Source organism: Falco naumanni, chromosome 2 (genome assembly GCF_017639655.2).
Source record: "Falco naumanni isolate bFalNau1 chromosome 2, bFalNau1.pat, whole genome shotgun sequence".
Classification (NCBI taxonomy): domain Eukaryota; kingdom Metazoa; phylum Chordata; class Aves; order Falconiformes; family Falconidae; genus Falco; species Falco naumanni.
Window position 1 is genome coordinate 54082581 of NC_054055.1, and position 22016 is coordinate 54104596.

The 22016-nt window shown below is 38.1% G+C and overlaps 1 long non-coding RNA gene across 1 annotated transcript; it reads left to right on the forward strand.

Moving 5' to 3' along the window:
* Positions 1–4863: 4863 nt before the first annotated feature.
* On the forward strand, positions 4864–17757 carry LOC121083170. Its single transcript, XR_005826261.1, has 3 exons — positions 4864–4951; positions 7498–7503; positions 17747–17757. It is a non-coding gene; the product is annotated as an uncharacterized LOC121083170 (long non-coding RNA).
* The last annotated feature ends 4259 nt before the right edge of the window (positions 17758–22016 follow it).

Here is a 22016-nt window from a genome sequence, read left to right on the forward strand (position 1 = left end):
TTCCTCTTTCAATGAAAAATCTTATCATCTGTCAACCTTTAGAATTAAAGAATGAATGTAAAAGAAACCTTAGTATTCTGTTTCCCCTCTGTCGTATCACAGTACATAAATGTTTTCATCACATTTGCAGTGGTATTGTACAAGTAATCAGTGATCTCTATTTACAGTGGTAGTCTGTTTTTCTGAGCATGTCTGCAAGAAATTACTGACACTATAGCGATATGTTCCTTTAATTTAATAATTCTAGTTTAGCACTTCCAAAGCTCAATTATGTCCAAAAGTTCCAAGGTGTTTGTTAGTAGATCAGTTTCAATTCTTAGATGGCTTCACACACAAGATTATAAAGGAATGTAACAAGTAAGGTATGTAATAGGTAAGTGGTAGATCTAAGCACATCAATAACATTTAATTTAAGGATTCAGATATCAAGAGAAGCAAACAAAAGGAACATAAACATTGAAAAAATATCATGAAATTTAGATTGAACCTTTATTGCAATATATTGTGTTAAAGTAAGAAGCATAACTTTCCTTGAATCCTTTTTTTTTAAAAAAAAAATAGTTTAAGTTTATAAAACGTCCATCATATTGTACAGGATTTCCATGTAGATCATAGTTTCCAGGGTTTTTTTAATCATATGCAGTAAACAGTCATTGTTAACAGTTAATTCTTATCAGATCCCCTATGTGAAGTTCAACAAGTCCAAGTCCAACATCCTGCACCTGGATCAGGACAATCCAAAACACAAACCCAGGATGGGCAGAAAATTGATTGAGAGCAGCCCTGAGGAGAAAGACTTGGTGGTGGTGATTGATGAGAAGCTCAACATGACCTGGCAATGTGCACTTGCAACCCAGAAAGCCAACTGAATCCTGGGCTGCAGGCCCCTCAGCATAAGAAGGACATAGACTTGTTGGAGCGAGTCCAGAGGAGGGCCACAAAGATGATCAGAGGACTAGAGCTGAGGCAGGCTGAGAGAGTTTGGTTGTAACCTGGAAAAGGCTCCAGGGAGACCTTACAGAAACCTTCCAGGACTTAAAGGAGGCCTACAAGAAAGCTGAAGAGGGACTTTTTACAAGGGCATGTCATGGTAGGAAAAGGGCTAATAGCTTTAAACTGAGAGAGAGTAGATTTAGTTTAGACATAAGAATGAAATTCTTTGAGGCACTGAAACAGGCTACCTAGAGAAGTTGTGGATGCCCCATCCCTGGAAGTGTTCAGTGCCAGGTTGGATGGGACTTTGAGCAATGTGGTCTAGTGAAAAGTGTCCCCCGCCACGGCAGGGAGGTTGGAACTGAATGGTATTTAAGGTCCCTTCCAACCGAAACCATTCTATGATTCTGTGATTGTCACTCAGTGAATCCTTTTCATTTGCTTATTCCCACATTCTTCATATGTAAATTGTTCCTTATGTCCAGATGCAAATTATATATGACACATGAAAATCCAGATTCATGAAACGTCAAAACTACCATTTATCTGGATTATTTATTAATGGTAAAGAATATGCCACAATAAGAAAAAAAAAGTTAGGTTGACATTCAGATTTTGCAAGGTTTCACTCTATTCATTTTCTTCATCATTTCTGGTCATCTAACATAAATAACGTTAAAACCTTTTTCCTGTGTTTGTATTTTTTTTTTCTTGTGGCTTTATGTTACGTTAGCAGGCATTCTCTACTATCTGTCTACCATATTAAATTATGAAGGACATCTCAGAAAACTCTGCAAGCTTTCAGGTTGTTATTGACGCCATTAAAATTACAGGTCCATTTACATAACTACTGGTGTCATTTTATAAAAATGCAACATGGATATATATTTTCACTAAAAGAATAGATGGCATTTCACATTGGATAAGTTAATGACCCCCAAGTATCAAAATTTGTTACTCAATACATATTCACTACAACAGGCTATGTATACTACTCAAAACAACATCACTTGTCTTAAGTTATGCATGCAAAAAAAAGGTTCCATTCAATAAACTGCCTTGCATAGTCCATAGAAAATTTGCTGTTGTTTATGGAAATTGATATAACTTGAGACAAAAATGGTTATTACAACAGGATGTTTTTCCAGAAGTTTTCAGTTCAGTATTTCAGCTACAGACTTGCCTCCTCCTGCCTACAATACATGTCACAATGCTATGACTTTCACACAGCCTCTGCTGACAAGAAAGCTTAAGGCTGTGGCTGCAAATAAAAAAGTTAATTGCCACCCCTCCAAGGAGCAAAATACCTACCAAACTGTTTCCTGAACGACTGTCTCGCATGTCATCCTCAGAATCAGTACAAGTTTCCTGCATGTACTACACTGTTTTTTACATACCCCAGCATAAGATATGAAGTTGCAGACAGGCAGCCTCAGAAGCAGTCTACCTTCTTTCCTACCCAGTCCTGGATTTGTGAGATCTATTCAGGATTGACTTATTCTTCAACTTCATTTGGTTGTCCCCTGAAAACAGTCTGACAGGAATTATTATATTTGTTTTACATTGGAAGTAGCTAAAAGACAACAGGTTATCTATATAACTCTTAATTGTTTATCCTATTTAAAATGCATTTTTTTTAAATACATATTTAATTACTAACGAAGCCAGATACTCACACAGCACAAAACACTACAGCAAATGCTACACAGCAAAAAACATGTTTGATTTGTGATGCTGATTAAATTGATACAAAAAGCCAGCTGAGATCACTTCCAGCTTGTGAGATATCTCTGACATCATGCTGTGGGTGTTATACTTCATTTGCTGTGATAAGTTTAGTTTTCAAATGACAACAAGAAGAAATATTGGTGTGAGGGAATATACAAAAGAGTAAATTCTGTAATTTTGAAGGCAGATTCACTGCATCTAGCATTTCCAGCCAAGAATAATATTCAGTCTAAGAAACACTTGGTAAGTAGAATTTAATTTCTTGGACTCTCTAGCTTATTTAAGGATTGATCGTGGTATTCTACCAAGACTTATTTGACAAGTTTGGAGAATAGAATACACCAAGTATTACAAAAGCATTATAAGTGTGAAGGAACAGCAACCGTTGCACACAAAGCACAGTTTATTGGATTCTTCCTTCGGTCATATTCTTTATCAGTAAATACAGCATCAAAATAAGGCATGACCTTTACCAATCTGTTTGACATGATCACGGTTTTCTGATTTGATGCTTTATTGGGTTGCTTCCATAGATATGTTTATAAATGTTGTGTGTACATGGAAATAAATAACAAATAAAATAAATCTTTGCTATTTTGCTTTCCCCAAAAAATTTCAACAATATAGAAATCTATAGCACCCTAAAAAAATATCCTTCATTAAATGTTTTACATTTGATTCAAAAAAGGTAATTTTCAGATGTACAGCAATATTGCAGAAAACCATGGCTCTTTCACAGGAGCAAAAGTACTGTCTAACTGTTGTAGACAGAACTCCCTGTTAGGAGCCGGCAGCTCTAATAAGAGAGGCTGACGTGGCTTGGGCAACGCCAGGAGCAACCACAGGAGATTTAAACAGCTCTGGGGAGTGCTGGTGACCAGAAGTGGTGACAACAGGGTGTGCAAACAGGGCTCGAGACAGCACAGCAGTTCACACAGCAGTTTGCACAGAAGGGCACGTAAGCCCCTGCAAACTGCTTATAGGCCACAGCCCGAGGGAGTGCTCTAGGTCTCTGCCACAATGGTGAGCACACCTCAGAGTTAAAAACAGTGTTTCTACAGAGGAAACCCCTGTGGCATCTGATGCATCCACCCAGGAAGAACTGGTAAGGAAGGAGACTTCAGTACAGGTGGTAGGTTGCAATGAGTGGCCAGACTGTTCTCCTGGAAAAAGACAAGTACCTGAACAAGACTTACATTCATGATCTGTTGCATCTGGTGCTGAGTTGCAGGAAAAAGTTAAAAGGCGGCTCAGTATTACAGGGGCCAAGACAGAGATAGGTAAGTAGTTTCAGAACCAGGGATCTGTGCTGGACACCACAGACAATAAGGGGCACCTTGGACCCCGGTGACCCACAGAAGCAGGATTCTGCTTCAACCCCACCCTCCAGTACTACAACAACAACAACAAAAAAAAAAACCACAAACAAACAAAAAAAAAACCAACACAAAAAACCAACCAGATTTGAAACTTGAACAGCTGTAGACACCCACAAGCAAGGTCTGCAGGGAGAAACTGTACCAGCAGCCCGCAGTGGATGCAGCAAAAAGAAATGAGGAGTGCTAGTATTTGGTGACTGTTATATGGCACTGAGGCACCCATCTGCTGGCCTGACAGGGAGTCACAACAGGCATGCTGCCTTCCAGGAAATAAGGTCCAAGATGTTGCTGAGAGGATGCCATAACTTGTCAAGAGCACAGACTACTATCCATTGCTACTCTTTCATGTGGTCATGAATTGCACTGCAAGCCAGAGCCTAAATCATAGAATTATAGAATGATTTTGGTTGGAAACAATCTTAAACATCAAGTTCCAACCACCCTGCCATGGGCAATAACACCTTCCACTAGACCAGGTTGCTCAAAGCTCCATCCAGCCTGGTGTCATGGCTGGTTCTGTTGTGAGGGTTTTGGCTTTTATGACAACAGGACATTCTTCAATGACTATAGCCTGTTAGGGAGGGATGGGATCCATCTGTCTAAAAGAGGCAAAGGAATATTTGGCAGCAGGCTGGCCAACTTGCTGAGGTAGGTTTTAAACTGAAGGACTCAGGGTGGGGTCCAAAGTGGCAACACTCAAGCGTTTACAACCAGCTGTGAAATAAGCCAGGTCAACCAGAGCAGCAGCAAATGTTCCTTAGCTGCGTCTCAAGATGAGAACCAGAAGATCAACTGCCTCAAGTGGTTCATTTAATGAAATTAAATTAATTTTCCCCAAGTCAAGTCTGTTTTGCCCATGACAGTAATTGCTGAGTGATCTCCCTGCCTTTATCTCAATGCATGAACTTTTTGTTATATTTTTCTCTCCCCTGTTTGGATGAGGAGGGGAGTGCTAGAGTGGTTTTGGTGGGCACATGGTATTCAGCCAGGGTCAAACCACCACATAAGGAGAAACCTGAATGAATAGAAGTCAACTATGGTGACTGTGGAGGCCCCTTGGGTCAAGATTAGAGGGGCTGTCTCCAAGGGAAATCTTACAGTAGGCATCTGCTACCAACCTTCAAACCAAGATGATAAGGCCAATGGAGCAATATTTGGGTCACTTAAGCCAGCTTTGGGTCAACAGAACCTGGTTCTTATGGGTGACTTCAACTATCCAGACATTTGTTGGAAGAACAATATGGCAGTTTACGTCATCCACCAAGTTCCTGGAACATGTAGAGAACTGCTTCCTCATACAAATGTTAGACGTGCCAACCAGGAATAAGGCGCTGCTGGACTTGCTACTCACAAACCAAGAACACCTGCTTTGTATTACCCTCGCTTAGTGATAGCCTTGGCTACAGTGATGACAACATTGTGGTGTCTGGGATTCAGCTGAGCATACTGAAGGTTAGTACTAAGACAAAGGTTTTAGATTTTAGAAGAGCAAAATTCCACTCAGTCAGAGCTCAGTTGGGAGAGATGACATGAGAAGCTTCCGTGGAGGATAAAGGAGCTAGCGAGTGCTAAGAATTTTTTCAAGAATGCTTTCCTGGAAGCAAAAAATCTGCTTATCCCCTTTAAAGGTAAAGAAATTAGGTGAAGCAAGAGACCCCCTTGGATTTACTGCGAGCTTCTGAGTCTGCTCAAAACTAAGAGAAGCATACCAGAGATGAAAAGGCAGTCAAATACCTGTTGAGAACAACAAAGGCATTTCCAGAGCATGCAGGGATCCAGTGAGAAAAGCAAAAGCTCAGCTCAAATTGAAACTGGTCAGAGAAGTCAAGAGCAACAAGAAAGGATTCTTCAGGTATGTAAACAACAAGCAGAAACAGAAAAAAAAAAATATTGGCCTACTGGTTAACAAGACAGCTAAATTAATCACCAACAATGCTGAAAAGGCAGAAGTTCTCACTTTCCTCACCTCTGTCTTTACCAGCACTGTTGGGGCCCAGGCCCTGTGAATTATTATGGGACTTGACTCCTACAAATCGATGGACCCTGACAATATGCACCTAAGGATATTAAGAGAGCTGGCTGACATCATTGCACAGCTGCTCCCCATAATCTTTGAGAAGTCATGGAGATTGGGGGACATCTCAGAAGACTGGAAGACGCTAATATCACGCCATCTACACGAAGGACTTAAGAGGAGGATCCAGGAAATTACAGATTCATCAATCTTACTTCAGTCCCTGGGAAAGTTATGGAACAAATATTCCTGGGGGGAAATCACAAATCAAACGAAGCACATGATTGTGAAAAGCCAGTACACATTTACCAAGGACAAATAGTGGTTGACAAACCAGATCACCTTCGATGACAAAGCAACCTTCTCGGCTGATGTGGGGCAAGTGGTGGACATTGTCTACTGGATTTCTCCAAGGCTTTTGATACAGCTTCCCACAGCCTCCTCCAAGAGAAACAGGTGTGTTACAGTCTAGACAAGTGGTGGGTGGGTAACCAGCTGACAGGTCTTACTCAGCAAGTGGAGGTAAATAGCTGCTTTTCAAACTGGCAACCTGTCGCAAGTGGGGTCCTCCAGGGATCAATATTGGGCCCAACACTGTTTAATATCTTCATAAGCAACAAAGGTATGATGGGATCAAGTGTACCCTGATGAATTTTACTGATGATACCAAACTGAGTGGGGAAGTGGAGACTTTGGAAGGGAAAGGTACCCTGCAGGAAGACCTGGATAGGCTGGAAGAGTGGGCTAACAAGAACTTTATGAAGTTCAACAAGGACAAGTGTAAGGTATTGCAACCTGAGAAAACATAATCCAGGAGCGGAGCATGGGCTGGTATCTACCTGGATGGAAAGCAGCTTTGTGAAAAGAGACCTGAGGGTCCTGGTGGACAACAAGCTCAACACGAACAAACAGTGTGGTGCTGTGGCAAACAAAGTCAGAAGGATGCTGGGTTGCATCAACAAGGGCATCACCAGCAGAGATAAAGAAGTCATTATCCCACTCAGTGCTTGCCAGGCCGCAACTGGAATACGGTGTTCAGTTTTGGTCCCTGCTATGCAAAAAAACAAAAGATGCAGACAGGCTGGAGGGGGTCCAGAGAAGTGCTACAAAGATCATCAAGGGACTTAGAAGCTTACATGTAAGGAAAGGCTGAGAGAACTGGGTTTCTTTAGCCTTAAGAAAAGAACACTTAGGGGAGACTTTATCACCTGTTCCAGTATATAAAGAATGGCTAAAAAGAAGATGGAGACTCCCTTTCTGCAAGGAGACACATGGAAAAGGTGGTAAGTAATGGGTACAAATTACTTCTAGGGAGATTCTGACTGGGCACAAGAGGAAAATTTTTCACAATTAACAGTCAGCCATTGGAATAATCTCCCCAGGGAGGTGGGGGATTCTCCAACATTGGACACTTTTAAGATTTGGCTGCACAGGGTGCTAGAGCATCTTGTCTAGACTATGTTTTTGCCAAGAAAGGTTGGACCAGATGATCCTTGAGGTCCTTTCCAACCTATGATTCTATGATAAAAGTCTTGGAGTGTATTTTTGTTGGCATTAGATATTTATGTTTTAACAGTTGATCTCTAGATCTCCCTTGACTATATTTGAGCTTATATACCCAAACTGATATGACTATACTTACATTTGCTAGAACACTTCTTGACCTTTACTCAGTTTCCTGAAGACATCTGAGATGCCATCAGTCATCCAGGACATCAAAACAGATGTCTGTCAGATATGATGTGACCAGTGGAAGACCCACACACTTCTGGAACAGCAGCTAGAGGCCAGGTTACCTATAAAGTGTTTTAAATTTGTTCAGATACTTAAGTTTAATCAGTAATGATTCAAATCCACAGTGAATTTGTTTGTGAATGACAGAACAGTGGGAGACTGACATATATTTCTAAAAGCCTTATTATAAGCATACATATTAGTAAAGACTACTTACACAGAACCTTTTCAGTCTCATTATTTACAAGGAGCCTAGACACAGAGGAGGGTGTTTTGGTTGTTCTAGTAATACCTATTCTCTCTCTGACTTCACACATATATTATACTCTCACAGTACTGACTATAAAGAATCCATCATCCACATCTGTGAGTTATATTCTCAGTAGAAGAGAGAAAAAAACCTGATGAAATCATATTAATCTTAATCATGAAGATTGATGCATATTTTAAGCAAAGCAATGTTCTGCCAAACTACTGTACTGTGTTACAGAGTCAGCCCAACTGTTCTGTAAGAGGCAGAGCTGCACATCTGGGAGGCCAATACCATATCACATGGTCAAGACTGTATGCTGCAATGATCAGTTCTGAAAAATTGAAGAGCTTCTACTGTTAGCATATCTGCACTGCTGACCGTTATTTCCTTCTTTTAATCTTACTTTAATATTTCAAGACTTCCAGGAAAAGAGGTTCTTTAAGGAAACTTGGCAGGTTTTCTTCTTGAAATTCTTCATGATTTGCATCACTAAAAGCATATAATCATTGAATACCTTTGAGTTGGAAGGGACCCATAAAGATCATCAAGTCAAATCCCCTGCCCCTAGCAGGACTATCTAAAATTAAACCATATAACTAAAAGCATTACTGAGACACTCCATGAACTCTGACAGGATTGGTGCCATGACCACCTCCCTGTGGAGCCTGTTCCAATGGCTAGCTGCCCTCTCAGTGAAGAGCCATTTCCTAATGTCCAGTCTGAACTTCCCTTGTCACAGATCCATTCCATTTCCTTGTGCCCTATCGATGGTCTTCCAGCACAGGGCTCCAGGGCCTGTCATTGATGTTAGAGACAGAGGCAAAGGTGTTAAACATTCACACCTTGTCTATATCCCTATTAGTGAGGTGACTGACCTCATCAAATAATGGAGCAACATTATCTCTGATCCTCCTTTTACTGTTAAGGTATTTTAAAAAGCCCTTTTTCTGGTCATTCAGAGTGCTGGCCAGCTTGAACTCTAATCGAGCTTTGGCTGCACATATTTTCTCTCTACATCCACAAACAGCATCTCTGTAGTCCTCCTGTGTTGCCCATCCTTGTTTTGAACATCCATATGCTTTCTTTTTCTGACTAAGTTCTGGAAGAATACCTGCTCAGCCAAGCCAACCTTCTGCCCTGCTTGCTTGACTTCTGACACTTGGAATTTCCTGCTCCTGTGCTTTTAAGAAATGGCTTTTTAAAAAGGGGCAAGCATTCATGGACCCCAATGCCTTCAAAAGCTGATTCCCAGGGACCTTACTAACTAGCTCCTTCAGCAGCTCAAAGTGTGCTGTCTTTATATTGAGGGTTCAAGTTTTGCAGGCAGTTATCCTCCTATCACCAAGGATTTGAAACTACTTCATCATCACTGTGACCAAGACAGCCACTAATCAGTTCACCCACAAGTCCTTTTCTGTTTACAAAGAACAAATGTAGAAGCGTACCTTTCCTAGTTCACCTCCTTAGTCCTGCACCAAGAAGTTATCTTCAACATGCTTCAGGAATTCCCTGGACCTGTTTGTCCTGTTTGTGTCCGCTGTATGATATTCCCAGCTGATGTCTGGAAAGTTAAACACATCCATAAGGATGAGGGCAGCTGATGTAGAGATATGCCTTCATTCCTTGAGAAAATATTAAGAGCCTAGTCAACCAAAGAAGTGCTACTTTTAAGACATCATTTCCAAAACTCTTTACAGATTATTGTGTTATTGTTATCACAGACATTACAGACTATAACAGAATGCTTATAGTTCATAATTTATAACACTAGAAAGATGTTTTTGTGGAAAGAAGGAGCCTGCCTTTCCTAGAAAAGTTAGATTCAGGTAAAATACAATTTCTGTTGAAAACTCTGATCATACTTTACATTCCAACAATATTATAGCTATATTAAATTGGACCAAAGATCTACCTAGTTCATGGTTACAGTGATCTCCAACTCCTACTCCACCACTGATTTTGTATTATTTATTCACTTCACTCACTGATTCCCCAGTTGTAACTTTCACAGGTTTCTTTTCTAAAGAGTTTTTTAGGCTGTGTTGGGGTTTTATACTTAACTGATTCTTAAAAGTGAAAAAGAATGATGTCAGAAGCTGGTAACAGGTGAGGTGACTATGAGATAAGGACAATCAAAAAAAGCATCAACTACCAATCATAATGGTAGTTGTCTTAAACTTATTTTATATTAGTTTTGATGACTTTAAAAAGAAGCATTTTTTATTTATTTGAGTTCAGAAACTCAGCAGGGTCCCATTTGTCGGTTGTTATCCAAAGATCTCTGCCCCAGGTGTGTTTTGGCTCCAAAAAATAATCAGTATTCTCCCATTAATTATTTGAGAAATTATACCATACTTGGTGTACTACCTTCTGTGATTTTGATAACTCAGTACCAGAAAAAGAAAAAAAATAAATTAACAGGACTTCAGGGGAAAAGGGAAAAGATAGGGCAAGAGGCATAGCAAGAAGCAAATCAAGGAACTCTTCAGCTAGAAATACCGGTGAACACTGTGAAAATGGAAAGCAGATGTCTCGTAGTATATGCATATATATATATAAAATTAAAATGCCATAGCTCCATAAAATAGCCCTGTATCTGTATAACTTTCCTCTTACTAATTTTGGAAAAAGACTTATGCTTTTACACTTCCATTTATGACCATTGCATAACATTAGGAATGTTTTTATCACTGAAAATTATATAAAATATTTAATATTTCTATTTTCTTATATTAATTTATTTGTCAAAAAGTTTATTCTTTTTCAATGTTTCTGACCAAGACATTATCAACATGACTTATTAATTGAAAATTATAAAGAAAAAGCTTCTCAGTTTTTTTCTTCATGTTTTTGCATTCATTTAAAATATTCCTAATGAGGTCAACAAAAAGTAGTCTCCAGGCACTTTAAGCTGGCACTTTCTGGACTCTCACTCATAATTGCCAGGTAATTTACATTTGACCTGTACCTCCAAGTCAGAATGTTAATGCATTTTGCAAGGTGAATTCAAATCTGTCCTTAATTACTGTGCAAAATAGGAACATTTATATTTTATCTGGAATATAACCTCAGGATTTCTGAATAATGGAATTAACGTGCAGGATCATAAAATATGCATTTGTAAGCACTTCCTCCATTATAGAATAATAATGAGTTGGCATTTTAAAATTTTCCATGGCATCATCAACTTATTTTTTCTTTTTTTTTTGGAAAGGAAGAGACATACCTATACATAAATGCCCACACACATATAGCTACATATTACAGAGATGCTAGGAACAAATTAAAAAGACTACCCAGGTGGACTGGAATGCTGTTGTCCCAGAATGCTAATTTATATATTGCATACGTAGCGCACATTCCTTATTTGTGCACAACCAAAAATTCCAGTACTTGGAAGTGCTACAGAAGTAGTAATGGCTGGCTGCCCAAAGAAATGAAAAGAGACTGAATTCCTGTTTTCACACCTACAAGATTAATTTATTTATTTTGAAGTATGCTACTATGTATCCATAGTATTACTTCTATGCATATTTACAAAAAGATTAAGAGCATAAATTATCATAACAAATCAACTGCCTACAGCAGAAGTGCCTACAATTTTAAAGTGTGTCCTGGGTAATCCAGTTCTTCAAGCCATTACCTTCTCTTTAGCCTTTCTCTCAAAGTCTTCCCTTCAGTGAGTATCATGTCCCTGCAGGATTTATGAACAGTTAAGTCTCCACTTAACTAGATATTTTTTCACTCTGCATTCTGACCCAGCAGAGAACTGAGCTGGAGATCTTTCCCTTACTTTAAGGAATTTACCCTCTTATTATTCTTATAATCATTAATATACTCCATAGTAAGTGATAGTTTTAATTGACACAAACTATTGCTAGGAAAAGATTTTTTTTTCTCCCCAGAAATTTACTCTGAAAGGGATTTATTGTATGTTTTAAAGTGGATATTGATAATTTCTTAGTGTTTAAAGGAAACCTATAAACAGGCAAATCAACTAACAAATAACACCACAAGCTCCTCTGGCTTGACAGCCCTGTAAAGCTCAAAATTTTTCTACCTGCACATAGGTTGTGTGATTTTTGACTAACATGGTATGGCTCTATGAGGCTACTGCCACATGCAACAACACAAAATAGAGGAACTGAGCTGATAAGCTACCAGTGAAAGCTTTAGGAAAGGGGACACACAGAAGGAAGAAACAGTAGATGACCCAGGACAGATAGCAAGGAATTGTCTATCCCAGGATAAAGGGAGTGTAAGATTTGTTTTTATTTCTTAAAGAGATTAATCATTTCACTGATATATGACGTTTTTTCCTGATTTATTTTCTTTGAAGTGTCTCTGATTTACCTTTCCCCTGTAGAAACAGCCTTCTTGGTATCTGTGCAAGGATGCGAAACTATTCTGGAACAATTATTAAAACTGAAATTTCTGAACCAATACATTTAAACGTAACTACTTTCAAAATAGTTAACTAAACCCTTTAAAAGTTTTAAACTAAAAACTCCAATGCTTTTGGGGCATTGTCTTTGGTAATACTATAAAGAACTTGAATAACATAAAAAAAAAGTCACAACTCTGAACTGTTACACTTACTTTGGACAATAATGTATTCTCAACTAATTTTGCCAGTATGAAGTATCATTACATTACAAATGCCCTGAAAAAATTTTCTAGGCTTTGACCTTAATGCTTCAGGTAATACAATGAGTCTTTGAGCCAACAAATTCTTTGAGGAAAGTTCAGCTTCTGAAAATATCTCTTTTTAGGTCTGCATTTTGTTAAATGAGTTTACGTCAAACAGTGGTATTTCATAAAGTTAGGATTAAATATTTTAATGGCTAATTCTTAGACATTTTTGTTTTCAGTTTCATGTAATTTTGAATAGCTGAAAATACAAGGAATAATTTCTCTGAAAGTTTTGTCGGTGAATAAATTAAAGCATAAATTCCAGCTGTCCTTGATACCTTCTAGTTTAGCAATGGTAACAGTTCTTTACAGAAATCACATTCAGATCTCCGTTTAGTTAGTATGTGGAATTGATCCATAATAATCTTAAAAATTAAGTTCAGAATTCTGAAGTGGAAAGGATAGTGGAATTGGACCAGGAGTCAAAAGTGTCAAAGGAGGAACAAATGACTGGCTTCCTAGTTTTGCAGACTTTCAGGCTCAACTTATGTCATACAGTCTTACACAGGTCTGAATATTACGAGCATGTTAGGTCTCCATATATAACTGAGTGCAAAGGCTCAGCACAAGTCACTATTTTTCAAATCATATGCATTTCTAAAGCTACTTATCTGCCCAAGGAATGATTACTTCTAAATGAAGTTGAGGCTGTCATGGTTGATTTCATGGATCTCAAAGTTAAACTCTACCTAGCTCATCTATCAAAGATACTGTATATTGAAAAGAGGATATTACATAAGGAAGGGGGAAAAAAAATCTTATTAACTGCTATGCAACACAGTGCATCACATGCATATGGTGTTGTGTGGTTTTGTTGCTCAAAGTCTAACCTCATGCAGAAAAATAATTTCCTTTTTGAGTTAATAGTTTGAGCCAGAAATAGTAAATCAAATTATTATGGTAACTGAAGCAGTGACAACACTGAAAGGAACTGATCATTTTTCTATCTGTTCATCAGGATATGAATACAAATAAGAACATCACAGCACACAGATATTTCACAGCACAGAGTTATTACTTAGAAATATTGAAAAAAATGTTATTCTAAAGATTTTCAACATGCATAATCCACTGGTCTTCAAACTTAAAGTGAATTAATTAAATATAGTTCTGTGAATGTGTAAATAAATTTCCATGGAAATTTCCTGTAGAAATATGTATGTATGTACAAACAAAGTAAGTATTTGGGAACTGACACCACCTTTCCCCTGGTGCCATATGCAACACTAGAGGTTGAACTACTACTTTGTTTACTTCCTTTGTGACTGTGATGTTGGAAAATCTAAGTTATTATAAAGGAACAGCTGTGCATATAATAGTCTGGAAAGTAAAGCTGGCTGCAGAGCATTAAAGTTCTGTTATTCTTAGCTAATTAACTTAGAGATAACAGCTAGAACATCCACACCATCACTACACTGAAATATTGAGCAAAGAATTCAACAGATAACTTGTTTGCTTGACCCTCATAGTACCTCAATGAGCTAAGCAGAAAAGATAATTTGGTCCTACATATAAATTTTCAACGTCATGTATTCTATATTATGGTGTTTCACTACCCCACCCCCTCAGATCCTGGAATTAACATAAGCCACAGCTACCAAAAATCTTCTGTGGATTGAAACTTTGAGTATGTTTCTATGCAATACTCTTAAGGTATTATCTCAGAAGCTGCAGTATAGCAACTGCTGTGCTTGACATTATTGAATCTACAATTTATCACCACAGAGAGGTTAAGTGTTTCAGCTGGAAGAGACTGCAATTAATGTTTTTATCCCTATCATCCCTTCAAGAAATTGAGGAAAGTCTTCCATGCCAGAAGACTCAAGGCTTGCTCTTTGCATCAGGTGTTCAGTGTTATTTGGCTGAATATCTATGTTTTTGTTGGATCTGAAAGAGCTAAAAGAACCCAGTGTCTAGTATAGATTAAAACAAATGCCCTCCAGAAGCTGAAGAACTATCATGGCTGCACTGACCCCACTCAGCTGGGGTTTACTTAATGTAAAAAACAGAAGTGTCTATTTCAGCTAGATAGCCAATATAGAGAAACCGTCACTCTCAGGAAAGTATTTATCAAACTTCTAAAGGCAACTACTGTAGGATGAAAGAAGTTCCCAACTGGAGATACCTACTTCTCAACAACAACAATGAAAAGATCATACAGTGGGTAGGTAGCTCAGACCTGGATATCTAGCTTATGGATGTCTAAATTAAAGCAGATAATCAATCCTTGCTCAGCATTACCAGAATTTCTTTTAATTTTCTCAGTATAATATTTCATGATACTGAAACTTCCCTTTGCATTTTCTTCCTTCATTTTCCATAGATACTCACATGAAAATTTCAGCCTTTTCTGTTTCAACCACTTTAAAAAGTCTCAGTCTGGAGAAGAACTGAGGAGAATTATACAAAATAAGGTAACAATTGTAATTAAGAAAAAGAGAAATTAAATAGCAAATACAAAATGTTCTGTTGTGCTCTCAAATTCATTGCCAGAGGATTGCATGGATGCCAAAACCTAGGATTGATTCAAACAGGCATTAGACAAACTCCTGGAAAAAAATTTTCTGAACACAAATATTTGAAATCATCTCCAGTTCAAGTAAGTTTTAAAATGCAGGTTGCTCTATATATCAGAAAGGTACCTCATCTGCAGCATCAGTATTCTATGAATACCTCCTAAGCTCAATCTTCAGCTTTAATAAGATACTCACCGAGTAATGCATTTGTGTTACAACAATGGCAATTATGATTAACAGGAAGAAATATCCTCTAAGACATTTTGGTATTTCAGATTGTGGTGGGTTGCACTTAGCTGGACCAGAGTCCCACCCATCTGGTGTCTCACTCCCTCTCTTCAACAGGACAAGAGGAGAAAATAAGATTGAAAATCTCATGTATCACGATAAAGAAAGAGTGTTAACTTGTCAGTTACCATCACAGGCAGAACATACTTGGCCTGGGAAAAATTAATTTAATGCCAGTTGAAAATGAAATAGGATGCTAAGAAATAAATCCAAAACTCAATAAGCCTTCTGCCTCACACCTGCTCTTCACTGCTTCATCCCAGCTCTCTACCTCTTCCCTCTAGTGCAGGGGTCCTCAAACTACGGCCCGCAGGCCGGATACAGCCCCCCAGGGTCCTCAATCCGGCCCCCAGTATTTACAGACACCCGCCCCCCGCCCGGGGTTGGGGGGGGAAACCAAGCAGCCGCAGATGACTGCCTGCCACTTCATCTGCACACTGGCCCCCTGGTTAAAAAGTTTGAGGACCCCTGCTCTAGTGAGTGGCACAGGGGGGTGGGGAATGAAGCTTGCAGTCAGTTCATAGTATTTCCTTTCTGATGTTCCTTCCTTCTTGCACTTTTCCCTGCCCCGGCATGGAGTCCTTCCCACAGGATACAGTTCTCCCAGGATCTGCTCCAGTATGGGTCCTTTCCACAGGATAGAATCTAAGGAACACACTGCTCCAGCAAGGGTCCCTCACAGCCGCAGCTCCTACCAGAAAACCTGCTCCAGTGTGGGCTTTCCATGCACTTCAGCTTTCTTCAGGGCATATCCACTTGCTCCAGTGTGAGGTACTTCATGGGCTGCAGCATAGATATCTGCTCTGCCATAGACTTCCATGGGCTGTAAGAGAACAACCTGCTTTACCATGGTCTTCAGGGGAATTTTTGCTCTAGAGCACCCCTTCCTCCTCCTCCTTCTCCTTTACTGACATTGGTGTTCATAGGGTTGTTCTGTAATCTTTCTCACAGCGGCTGCACAGTGCTTTTTACCCTTTTTAAAATATGTTTTCCCTGAGGCACCAGCACCCTGGCTAGTGGGTCCAGCTGTGTGCTGTGGTGGGGCCATTTGAGCTGATTGGAACCAGCTATGTCCAGCATGGGGCAGCCCTGGCCTCTCCTTGAAGAGGCCACCACTGCATACCCCAGCTGCCAAAACCTTGATACTTACACCCAACACACAGGTTCATAAAAGAGCAGAAACAATCTTGTTTCCTTTAAATGGAGCATGTAGGAGACATTTTGTTAGAATAACTAATATTGCAATGCTTGCATTTGCCTTTTAAGAATGTATTACTTTTGGGGGCTTGATACCTGAAACAGTGATCAATTTAGCAGTCACAGGGGATCTCCCCAGATATCTGCCTAATATCTTTATGAGCCATTCAGCTGACTACATGCGGAAAGTATAATAGAAATGTTTACTGTGTGTGGGGTAGAAACTGGTGTGAGAAGCAGAGATTGAAACCAATTAAGCAAATGCACGGTACAGATCACAAAACATCAACTGAAGAAAATGGTGCTTGAAATCTGGCTGGCTGTCATTCAGGGCATTGATTTTTCACAAGAAAACTTAGATCAATATGGCTAATGGAAAAAAACCCTAAAAATGAAAGGAGAGCTTTCAACACTTCTGATCTCCCCTGCATGGAAAGTGGAGTCTGACTGAGCTATGCAGATAATGTCTTCCTTGTCTTAATGAAGCCATAACTTGATAGTGATCAGGACTAGTGGCATTTGATACTAACATTACCTTTATCAATCTATTTATGCTTTCATCAGCTGGCTCATTATAACCAAAGTAAAGAAGATATATTTGCTTGTCCCTCGATTTTTGTTTCCCATTTTACTCTAAAAAGAAAGAAGCAGCAGTATGGGGCATAGAAATAATCTCACCCAATGCCAGCTATCTAAAAATAGTTTATAACCATTTTAAGCAATTTATCTAGGTACCTTCTACAGCCAGTGGAGGGGGAGAATGTTTTCCAAATTCATCCTGTTATGAGTGTTTGGCTGTCTAAAATATGTAGCATGGATAGTTTTCATAGTGTCTCTTTACCTCTTTATACCTTTACCCAGGTTCCAAAGAGACAATGGGAACACAAATGCACTGTGAAACTCAACAGTCTAACTAAAATGTGGCACTAAAATCTTGTCCTTTACATTTATCTAGTTATTTTCTCTTAGACAAAATGCAAGAGCAGCTAATGACTCTTTAAAAGTGTAGTAGTTTTTCTCCCCTTTAAAATATTTTTTTTCCTATTTCTGCCTCTTAATTCAACAAGCCTTAAGCAGTATTAATTTTAAAATTGACTGTATTTTCTCTCCTATAACATTCATAATCAGTGGTATTTCAAGTGAAAGGTCCCTCATCTGGACAAGTTGTCATCTTCTAAGGAAAATAATTCAGCTGATTATGGATTTATACAAAAGAAAACTAATGACAATGGGCAAGAGTGGAATATTAAAACAAAGTCACTTCTCAGGCAATAATTTTGTGATCTAAATGTGTGCTGGTCATGGTTTAACACCAGCTAGTTTAACCCCAGCCTGCAACTAAGTACCATAAAAACCAGAACAGTGCTTCAGGGCTAGTTAGTACAGATTACTTGTTCTGTGTGCTTTCAGGCTTGTTTGTAGGGACACCACAAGTAGGTTCACTAGATTTGTATTCCACAAGAGAATTTTAGATTTTACAAAATCTGATCCCAAAATTTTAACTATGGAAGATGGAAGTTGAATCTCCCAGAACATCCCTAGAATTCTCACTTATCCATATGCAAGTAACTATTCAGTTTCAGAAGTGATTCTTCACAAAGCAAATAGAGCTCGATAGATTCTCCTAGACTGAAGCTGGGGGATGAAAAATAAGCCTAGCTTATATATATATCCTTCATAAGACTAGGCAGGGGCAGTCTGTTTTCCTGCTCTCTGGAACAGGCCTTTTATAAACGTCTCTGCTGTTTTCCAGAAGAATAAGAATTTTAACCGAAATGTCATAAGCTTTTTTCTTGTTTGACATGCTCAGTAGATATTAATCAAAGAGAGTGTTATTAATAAATTAACACATTTCTTTTAGTACTTTTAGTAAATCAAGAAATTACAATACGGTAGGTGGCATTTTTAAATTTTAAGCAGTACTGAAGTACTACTTTGAATATTCTAAGAATCTCTTTATCTGGGGTCACGTCTAGCTCTAGAAGTGATATAGAAATGCAAAGTATCTTTAACTACAGTTGCATGGAAAAGCTTTTCATATCCTGAGAGATTTAACAAATTTAAAAAGAAATTCCAGCTCAAAACCACATTTTTTTTTCATTAATTGATGTGTCTAATAACATTTGGGACAATAAAAAGATTTAATCTAGAAAACTGCTTAACATTTTTGCTTGAAAATTACTTCAAAAGCATTGCAAGAAACAATTTTTAATCAAACCCAGTGTTTTATTTTGTTTGGGGTGTTTTGTTTTTAATTTTGAAACCTCTTTTCATTAGGAGATATATCAAATTAATTACTTCATCTTTTTCCAACAAAATTCTTCATACAAAATTCCCAGCAGAAATATATTAATGGTAAACATTGACCCAGTCATTTCTATTTTTTCCTCTCTGTACTTCAAAGTTTTTACTAGAAGATGTTCCTCTAATAGTTTAATAAAGGATTATACCACCATAGTATTAAGTCTGAAGTTTTAAACTGTCAGCTATTTCTTAAAAAAGTACACACCTTTTGGATGCTCAACCTGTTACATCAAGATATAATTTTGGTAATACCAAGCGCTTACAAATGCAATTAAATTTATTAAGTCAGATCAAACAAAAAAAGTGTAAGGAAAAAGCACCACAGAAGATAGGGATAAGATTAAAACCACCTCATATATATTTTTTCTTCATTTGTAAACCAGTGCTTAACACACATTGTTGTACTTTGATTTCCTGAGCAAATCTTTCTTTCCACTTTCTGATTAGAATTAACTGCAAAGCACTGATGAACTTTGTGAAAGTTTCCTAGCAGGGTCAAGTTTTACCCTTCTACATGGACCACATTTTGTTTACAATTTTGAAGCTTCCTGTAGAGAGTAAAATGATTGCTCACGGAAAAAACAACCTTGTAATCTGGGAAAATTCACCCTTAACTCAGTATTGATGTCACTAAAGTGTTCCTCTTGTTTTCTCACCTCCCTCTATTGTAAATCTTCCAAGGTTCCCAAAGGCAATATCGCAGTGATGACAAGGATTTACATACTTTAAGAGCCTTTGGACCAGAGGAGGGCCACGAAACTGATCAGAGGCCTACAGCACCTCACCGGTAAAGAAAGGCTTCCAACCCAAACCATTCAATAGTTCTATGACTCTATGAATTTATTTTACTAATACTTTGACTTAGATGTTTCCTACATATCATATGCTGCTCTGTGACATGACATGTTCTGTTTTTAAAAGTTCACAAAATATTACTATATGTGTAGATTTCTTGTGGGAAATTGTTAGCATATATAATATATATGTGTATATCTATCTGGGAATATTCAAAATGAGTACTGGAAGTCACATAATTATGTATCAAAGCCAGTATTTAATTAAATAACAGCTTTCAATCTCATTTTAATGGTTAAATGAGAACTTAGTTTAATAGAAGGTGTGTCCGTACATTTAAATAAAGGTCAGTCTTTTTATTTGGATCTGTATCAGAGAATGAGGCATGGACTAAGCATATATTTTAATGATTAATTGGGTAGTTCTCCAGAACAGGAACTGCAGCATCAATACTTGATTTTTTTAATTGGGAAAGGTTGGGGAGTGTTCTTACAGTGTAAACAAAAATATTTCCGTGTTTGATTTCTTTTTATCCCAAACAACAGGTTTGTGAAAGCTGGGAGATTGCACCAGAAACTTATCTCTATATAGTGACCTGTGTTTTTACTGTTTCCTGGGTATCAGTTATAGTTACTTGTGCTATAACTGTGTCAGGGCAAGATATTATGCTAACTGAACTTTTGGACTTGGCAGGGTTTTTTTGCTTTTGGTCTTCTTCACCAATCATACTGTTCCTCAAAAAGCTCCAACTGTTTGTTTTATGGAGTATGAAATTTGTTATTGCCAAAGGAAAGTAATCAAAGGTTGCATGCAAGATCCCACAAAATTATGTGAGTTTAAATACATAAACCCCTTTGTCAATGAAGATACATGATTTACTAGGAAGAAACAAACAGGATTCTATTCTGATTATCTAAGCAAGTCCAGTTCCCTCTGCCTCTCAGCTTTAGGAGGGAGATACAGCCTCTGACCATCTTTGAAGCTTTCCTCCAATCCTCTCCCAGGGCGTATTCAGAAAATTATTTCCAGGATGCTATAATGTCATGAACATCTTTACCACCTCTGTAATTAGTACACCTAATCCCAATATTAGAAGTTCAGGACAAACTTAACCTAGCCCAGTATTCTGTCTGAGACGAGTAGAGAAAAACCACAGCAAGTATATTGTCAAACTTTCTTCAAGATCCTCCAGGACATCACAGCACTCTCAAAACTAGTCAGCTGCAACAAGGCTTTTACCATCCCATACTAGGTTAACTTGAATAATTAGTTCCCACACCCTGCCCCAGCACAGCCACCAATCACCTGCAAGGCTTCAAAGGTTCATCTACTGTTTGTGCTGTTTCTTCACACTCTTCAGGCTAATCCCTCTGCTTCTTGCCTCTGCTGCATCTTTCTCCTTACCTTGCCTACCTTTGAGGCACTCTATCTCCTCCCTCTGCTTCTTCCAAGTCTCTTTTCATTGGCTGCTTCTCTTCTATACGTTCCTTAGAGCTATTTAACCACTTAGCAGGAACCAGCCACAGCTGCACCTTATCCACATCAGCCAACCCACCACCCCTGAAACCAGCCCACAGCTGTATATTATCAATGTTAATTAACCTGCCTTCATTCCTCTACACGAGGATTCTTTTCTCATTTCAGTAATCCACAGATTAGGACTTCTTGAGTTGGATTTACATCTGCATGTTTGTATTCGACAGCCTTTTCTGAATCATTCCTCCTTGAATATTTCTAGAAATTTTCTGCATCCTTTTCTGAGTCTCTGGCAATGAGTTCTGCAATTTAAACATAAATCCAAAAAAATGTTCCTTTATTTGAATAAATATCAACTAGAGGAAGAAAGATAATGTTGAAACAGCCTAAAGAACAAAAGTCTGTGATGATAAGTTTAAGAGGTCAGGACAGAATTATTTCTTAGAAATGTAACATAACAAAACTATTACTTTAATTAGAGAAAAACCCATACACTGAGGTGGGAAGGCTGATCAGTGAAAAGTTCATTCTATTTAATAAAATATTTTAAATGTACTTGAAGAATCATGTTTAGAGTTGGGCACTAAAGAGAATTGAAAATAGTACTTAGGCATAAGTGGTTAATAATTTAGGCTTAATATTCAGGATGACTTCAGGATTAACAGGTTTAATGTAAAACAAAAATGTTTAGAATATTGTTCATACTT